The sequence below is a fragment of the Gossypium arboreum genome, chromosome 7 (genome assembly GCF_025698485.1).
Source record: "Gossypium arboreum isolate Shixiya-1 chromosome 7, ASM2569848v2, whole genome shotgun sequence".
Classification (NCBI taxonomy): Eukaryota; Viridiplantae; Streptophyta; class Magnoliopsida; order Malvales; family Malvaceae; genus Gossypium; species Gossypium arboreum.
In genome coordinates, this window is record NC_069076.1 from 14,811,973 (window position 1) to 14,820,649 (window position 8,677).

The 8,677-nt window shown below is 31.6% G+C and overlaps 1 pseudogene; it reads right to left on the minus strand.

Annotated features, from left to right (window-relative positions):
• Positions 1 to 6,805: 6,805 nt before the first annotated feature.
• Positions 6,806 to 8,677, minus strand: LOC108474342 (receptor-like protein kinase FERONIA; annotated as a pseudogene).

Consider the following 8,677-nt stretch of genomic DNA (forward strand, 5'->3'; position numbering starts at 1 on the left):
TGTTACATGTAATATGTGATGAAAATCAAGAATAGCTAAAATTGTATCGTTATTATTAATTAATGAAAGTTTAAGAATGAATTGATATTTGTGAAATTAGATAGTTACATGTTTGGTAATTATTGCTATTATAATTTGAATTATGGTAATACCACTGAGTATGGAATACTCAATGCGGTTGTTTCCGTCTTGCAGTTAATAGGAGTCTAGTACCCGGTCCAAAGATCCGAACGATCCCGACTCCAACAAATTTTGGGTGACGTTTTTTTCTTAATTGAAAGTGGCATGTACTAGGTGTTGTATAAGTTATATAGATATGCTTGCAATGTTGGTTATAAGAATGGTATACCATATTTTGTTATTAGTTTGATAAAATGGTAAATATTATATTATATAATTTGGTATTAAGTTGGAATGAAAAATAAGTGAAGTTATTAGTTAATTTGGATTAATATTATGAATGTTTAGTTATTAAATGACTATGTTAATGAATTGGTTATTATTTAGATATATTTAGGTTTAAATTGTTTTGATTGTGCCATTGGTTTTGGATTAGTTTGGTTTTGGTTTGAATTTGCGGGGGTTTTATGTAAAAATTAAGAAGAAATGTCATCGAATTTTTGTAAAAAAAAAATCTCTGAATACTCGAACAAGTCCCGTTCCATTCCACTTTAATACTTTTGTTGGGCTTTGAAAGTCTATTATAGGGACATAATTCTTCAATTATACTATGAATGTTATAATAATTGTAAAATATCCATAAGTTGTCTGATATATCCGGTAATGCCTCTTAGCCCTGTTCCGGCGACGGTTTGGGGTTAGGGGGTGTTACAAAAATAGACAAAAAAAGGAGAAAAGATGAATTCTTATCTTAATTAAGAGAAGAGGAGAATGAACACAAGGAATTCATTGATGAGGTTTCTGCTATAAGGCAAGCAACTCGAGAAAGTATCCAATCACAACACGAGTGGCATAAAAGGGAAGAATTCAGACGAAGTACTGGTGGTTGGAATAACATGTATGAAGAAGGGAGATCTTCTCATGGATCAGCTAGAGAATATCATAGAGAAAGAACAAGTAAATCCATCTCAAGCGAGTCTAAGTTTACCTTAAGGGGAGCTATACCTGAATTGGTTAGAAGCAAAAGTTCAAAGCAACCAAAGGTCAATGACTCTGTTTTAAAGAGTTTTCGAAGGAAGATAGGTGAAGCGGTATCTAGATTTTTTAATATATGAAAGACTTCCTTTTCAATTAGCAAGCTCTCTATGGTTTTATAACTTAATTCAAGTGTCAACAGAAGTTGGACAAGGTGTAAAGCTCCTAACACCCTATGAGGTTTCAGATGTGTGTTTGGAGTCAGAGTATCAACGAGTTCGTGATTGTGTAAATGGACTAAAGACTCATTGGAAAGAATTGGGTGTAACTCTAATGTGTGATGGTTGGACCAACAGTTTGAATCAAATGCACATCATTAACTTCCTTATTTATTGCAGTAAAGGAACCATTTTTTGGAAATCGGTAGATGTCTCAAGTGTTCGAAGTAGAGATGTTGAATTCTACTACAATTTGTTAGATTCAGTTGTAGAAGAAATTGGAGAAAATTACATTGTCCAAATTGTTAATGATAATGAGGCAGCAATGAAAGCTGCTGGAAAAAAATTAATGTTGAAAAGAAAACATCTATATTGGACCTCATGTGTAGCTCACTATTTAGATTTATGCCTTGAAGATATTGGGAAAAAGCCCAGTGTAGCAAAAGTGTTAGATGAGGCAAAGAAAGTGACTTGCTTTATATACAATCACATTTGGACTGTTGATTTGATGAAGAAGTATACACAAGGGAAACAAATACTTCGACCCGCTCTTACTCGATTTGCAACTCATTTCATTTAACTTGAAGAGATAACAAGACAAAAGCAAGGTCTGAGAGAAATGTTTAATTCAAAGGTTAGTATTTTATAATTAGTTAATATAGTTACTTAAATATAGCAACCTTTAATGATTTTATTAGTTCCAAATAATTTAGATTATATTATTTTAAAATTTTTCTTATGAATATATAAGAATTTAAAGAATCAAAATGGGGACAGCAAAAGTCAGGGCCTGCTTATGAAGCCAAAAAAATTGTTTTGGGAAAAGATTTTTGGAAAAAAGCCAATGACCTCATAAAAGTTTACGAGCCCCTAGTAAAAGTATTGAGACTTGTGGATAGCGATGAAAAACCAACAATGAGATTTATTTATGAGGCTGTTGATAGAGCTAAACGAGCAATTCAACAAGATTGTTGATATTTCACCGAGTACGAATAGATTATTGACAATAGATGGAATTTTATACATTCCGACTTACATTCAGCTAGTAAGATAAAATGTTTCATATAATTAAGAAATATTTTTATATTTTATTATTTAAAGCTTTAGATTATTATTATTTGATGATATTCTTATAAATTATACTTAAGTTATTTTCTCAATCCTCAATTTCAATTTGGGGTGGAGCATTCTGAGAATGTACTAATAGAAACATTAGAAGGTACACGATCAGTAATTGAAAGATTAGAACCTTCTTTTGATACTCAAGTCAGAATGGTTAATCAGATTAGATTCAAGTACTATTATTTGTAACTTAGTTACATAATTTGAAATAGAATTATTTTTTTTATATTGTTACTCTATCTTTTATTTATGCAGTTGTTACTATTTAGAGATAAATATGAGACATTCGGTACTCCACAAGCACAAAGAGCTTGGAAGCAAATGAATCCGGGTAAACAGTTAATTAAACTATTTAATTATATTGTACATTTTGAAGTTATTTTGAAATTTAAATAATATTATGCAGCTGAGTGGTGGATAATATATGGCACATGTGTTCCCGAATTACAAAAATTAGCAATTAAAGTGCTTAGTCAAACAACTTCAGCATCAAATTGCGAACGAAATTGGAGCACATTTAGTTATATTCACACCAAGGCAAGAAATAGGTTAAAGTATAAAAAACTTGAGAAACTAGTGTTTACCTATTATAATATGAGGCTTCAGATAAGGCATCAAAAAAGAATGAGCACTGATGATATAAACGTTAGTTTTAATCCTATCAGCCTTGATCATATCTTTGAATATGTTGATCCACTATCAGAATGGCTTCATGAGAAAGAAAATCCATTATTAGATGGTGGAAATGCTGGTGTGTTGCCTGTGGATACTTCTAATGATGAAATGGATGTTAATCAATCTCAACAACAAAATTTGTCTCATTCAAGTTCTAGTTCAACGCCAAGTCAGAGTGGCGATGAACCCGATGGTGGTAGTTTAAGTCCAATTGATGAGGATGATGGATATAGTGTTGATAAAGGTGAAATTAGGTCTTCTAGCCAGTATGAAGGAGAATATGGGGTTGGTACCACTAGTGGACATTTCTGTGATAGATCAGAGTTTGATGGAAATATGTTTCCTGAACCTAGGAGAGATAGAAGTGAACCTAGAGCTCCATCAAAAGGAAAAGGCAAAAAGCATACTTCTATAGGCTCTTCATCTAGTAGGAGATCGAGTTCAAGTAACCTTGGGTATAGTGATTCATCTACTAGCACTCAAGGTTTTTATCCACCAGAACAACCTTCATATTTTCAACCTTCACATGGTTATCCACAACCATATGGTTATTATCCACCATTTCCTAATTATGATGTGCAGTACCAGCCTCAAATGCATCCTCCACCACCAATGTATCACCCACCTCCACCTTTCATATATCCTCCACCTCAAATATATCCTCCACATCAATTATATGAAAACCAAGGTGAAAATGTTACTTTTTTTGGATATATTTTTGGACAAAAGGCCAAGAGAATCAAATCAAGAACGCTCTCAAAGTGAAGGTGAAGGATCTGATCTTCCTCGTCATTCCACTAATTGGTGAAATCTAAATCATACCACTACCATTATTTGTAAGGTATATTTTTTTTTAAGGAAAACTTTTGTTAATGTTCTTAATTTTAATGATATTAAAACATTTAAAATATATCTTTAGATAAATGAATGGAGTATATTTTATGAAAAGATAATTAAGAATCAAACATGTTAAACTATATATGAAAGTAGAATGAGAGTGAGAATAAGTGGTAGGAAATAGGAATAATCAATGAGAATCTATACATTTATCTATTCCTTTTTTTCCTTTTGCAGCATAGAATGTTTATATCTTCACCATCTTCAAAGTTGTCAAGAAATATTGAAGATATCTCTCAAGAATGAATTTTCAGTTATTTTATCTATAAAACTTTCAAACTTATTAAATATGATAAATGTTTAATATTTCTTTTTTTTTTTACTTTGTTATTAGTTAATATAACATTCTTAGAAAATTCAGTAAATAAATATAAGAATAATTAATGATTATAAAAGTTGTGTTCTCATATCATATTAATAAAAGTTTATAAGTGTTAGAAAACACTCTAAAAGTCATTAAAAGTGACTTTTCATAATTATAATTATAATTATTATGTTTTACAATAAGTTGTGCAAATTTAAAAAAAATTCACGACCGCGATACCCGCAGTGACCGCAATAGCATCCGTTATGTCCGCAACCGCGATAAACGCAATGCAACCGAAAACGCGACCACGGCCACAATTTAAATCCCTGAGCTTAACATTGAAATCTGTTGTAACAGGAACCAGAAGGTATTGACTGAAGAAGAAGAGGAGACAAAGAAGCAGCAGAAACAAGAGGTTTTGAAGGGAAAAAGTTGTTGTTTTGCTTGGATTCTCCATTGGTGAGGAAAAACAGATAGATAACCAGGAAGAAAGATCGAAATATTCCAAGCATCATACTAAGCGTAACAACATCTTAATAGAACTGCTAATACTTCTAATTCATTAAAATTTGAATTTTATTCTCAAATTTCAATTTTCTATTGTCCACCTGAAAGTTTATTTAATTAAAAAAAATACGCTCTAAGAAAAAGACAAAAGCATTTAAAATTAAAGGTTTTTTTATAAAATTTAAAATTAAATTTAGTATTTGAAATCTCACACAGTTAAAAATAAACTAGTATAGTTATATGATAAAAATTTGAATATTAAATATATTCTACGCAAAGATTTTAGAACCAAAATGATGTTTGAACTAGTTAGATTACTAATTAGTACGCTTTTAATTAAATAAATTATTAAAAATATAAAAATAAAAATATTTTAAAAATTTAAAAAATAATTCAATCGATTTTTAGACTTGTTCTATCAACTCGTAGTGGTTCAAGGTTAACCAAGATGATGCTTCTTTTCGGACTAGTACCTCGACTAATTCAATTGGTTCAAACAACTATAACTCTATGTTTTTACACATCGTTATTTTGAATTTAGTCCTCCAACTTTTATTTTCAAGAATTTAATCTTTTAAATTTATGAAGTTAAAAAATTAGCTTTCAAATTACATATAACTATGTAATATTTTAACTGAATAGCAAATGATATTAACGATTTGAACTAATTAATAAAATTATAAAAACATAAAAGTTAAATTATATTAAAAATTATAATATAAGAATTAAATATAAATTTTGAACTTATTTAAAAACCAAATGAGTGTATGCCACAAAAGGAGGAACGCGGTTTTACCTTCCTTTAATATATAGTTATAGATTAAACCTTTAGAATGGTACTCTTTATTAAATAGGAATAAATTTTAAAATAATATAAGAATTTTGATTTGATGTAAAATTGTATATATAAATTTTAATTTAGTGTAATTATACACATGAAACTTTAGTTATGGTTTAAATATATACTTGAAACTTTAATTTTAATTAAATCATGCACATTTATAAAAATAAATTGTATCGGATAAATATAATTATTTATTATTGCAATATATAAATATAAAATGATATAATATCGATAATTATGTTAATAATTTATAAGAATTGGATCAAATCAAAATTTCATTTATATAAAATTATCCAAAATTAAAATTCATGTGTATAATTACACATTAAACCATAATTTATGTATAATTTTAGGATTTATCCTAAAACTTATGATATTAATACAATCATTTTTCCAACAAATTGCATCATTGTGCTGCATGAATTCATGACCTCTTATTCACGATTTAAAATATGGTTTAATCCCTAACGAGAACTTGACTCATTTGGTAGAAGTAGGGATTCTTGAATATTCAAGTTTGAAAATTATATATGAAAGTTTTTGAGTCCGTTGTTTGTTGGAGTTTTAGTTTAGTTAATTCCAATTTATTGATTTTAGTTTGTATTATGTCAATTCTTAATTCGTTAGTATTGTAATAGTTTGATTTTACTTAGTGATTATTTGAACAATTCATTTATTATAACTCTAAGCTTATAGTTAATTGTCTTATATTTGTAATTGTACTATACATGCTGCACTTAAAAAATATATGGGTTAATTAAATTACATTAAATCAAATATTAAATTAAGATTATGGTTAAATTAAAAATAAAAAATTTCTGTACACCCCCCTGCAAGACTCATCTACAGACATTGACCATGAAGACTTGGAAAAGTCTTACACCAAAAACAACTCGATTTTTCTACTTTCTTTTTCCATTAAAAAAGTTTAATTATAAAATGTTGTGAAATATATTATTTGTGTTGCAACACAAGATTTTAACTTTTATGTCTAAACCTATGAAGTTTTTGATAATAAGTTATTGAAATAAAGTCTTTTACAGAAGAAAGTCGAGTGGTAAATTTTAACTAAATATATATTAACAATGTTTTAGAAAGATTTCACATGCATGATACAACTTGTAGCTAATTTAACAACCGTTGTTCACGAAAAGCTGGAATTAATACCACAATTAATGTGCAAATAATTAAAGTATCTAATCTACCGACCAACTCTCATTGATCCTCTACCACTAGAAAACAATACATGATAATCTACGGAAGATGAGTCATTAATTTACATGATTCGCATCGTTTCCATTTATTTCACTTTCATGCAGCTGCAATGCAAGCTCAAGTCCATACACCACTTGGTCCACTTCACTCATTGCCGGCCTTTTCATCCCTTCCGAAGCCAAACAACTTATACCTACTTCACCAAATTTTAATAGACTTGGAAGCTTGATCTGACCCTCTAAATAAGGATCAATTATCTCATCAAGGCTTCCATTGTTGTAGCAATGTTGTGCCCACTCTGCTAAACTTATTTGCATGTGGTCCTCAGCATTTCAATCTATCGGTGCTCTTGCACTTAGCACTTCACACAACACCACACCAAAGGAGTAGACATCAGATTTTTCGGTTAATTTGTGAAGACGGTAGTATTCGGGATCCAAGTACCCAATGCTGCCCTTGACAGCAGTGCTGATATGAGTGTTGGATAAGTCATTCATTTTAGACAATCCGAAATCAGATACTTTGGCCACCCATTTCTCACTTACCAAAATATTTGTTGTCTTCACGTCTCGGTGAATGCTGGTGTGGTTTGGACCTCGGTGGAGATAGTGCAGCCCATGTGCAGCACCAATACACATCTTGAGCCTCTGCTCCCATTGTAAAGGGGGATTACTAGTGTTGTAGAGGTGATCTCTCAAGGTCCCATGAACCATGTAGTCGTACACTAGGATCATTTCCTGGTTGTCTTCACAATAACCGATTAAAGAAACTAAATTTTGGTGCCTAAGTTTGGAAAGCATCTCGATTTCAGTCCTAAACTCAAGCACCCCTTGTTGTGAACCTGGATTCAAGCGTTTGATTGCAACAGGGGTGGAGCCAGCATTAGTGAATCCTTTGTAGACTTCACCGAATCCGCCTCTTCTGATGATGAAATTCGCATCGAAGTTGTTAGTAGCTATTTTGATCTCCCTCAGTGAGAAGCGGCTACAAATATCCGAAGGTGGAACAGGGGTGCTGCTGTTGGCAAAATTATTGGAACATATCCGGAAAATCACGAAAAGTAAAAGAGGTGTGATGAAACCAAAAATCGGAGCAACAACAGCAACAATTGCTGTCCTCTTCTTTCCTAATTGCATAACCGGTTGCTTCACATGATGAACGTTTGGTCCAATAAGATCAAAGCTAGGGCAGGTGAAATCAAAATTGTTGCTCAATTTGAAGATTTCTAGGCCATTCAAGATTGCATCTGAATAAAGAGTTCTCCGTTCTGGCGAAGTATGCAAAGTAATAGAGAGATGTTGTTGCTTTTGATTTCCTTTTGTTCCTATTGCCACCGCATAATCCTGATAGAATGGAATCCCATTACCACCACTCCAGCGTATAATATCTGCTTCAGTTTCTGCAGTTAAATTAGTCAATGAGATCTCAAACACTCTATCACCTTCTTTGGTTATCTCTGGTTGGAACTCACAAAAATGTAACCTTACGAAGTAATTGAACCCAGAATCAACAGGAAACTCCCTCGTCAGCTGGTAGTTCTTATGCTGGTTCTTGTTCATCCCCATGGTCCTGGTAGATATAAACCTCCTTTGGAGCAGAGTACGATGGTATACTGCTGAAGTTGAGATTAATACTAATATTAACAGGAAGAACACTTGGTTTGGCTGTTGTCAAATATCGGTCGTCACTTGACCAGCCCCGGAACATCCCAGTGTAGCCATTTGGCGGGATTTCCCGCCCACCCACATTGACTCGATACATCATCTCAAGGGCAGCGTTGTTTCCTAGGGTGTACAT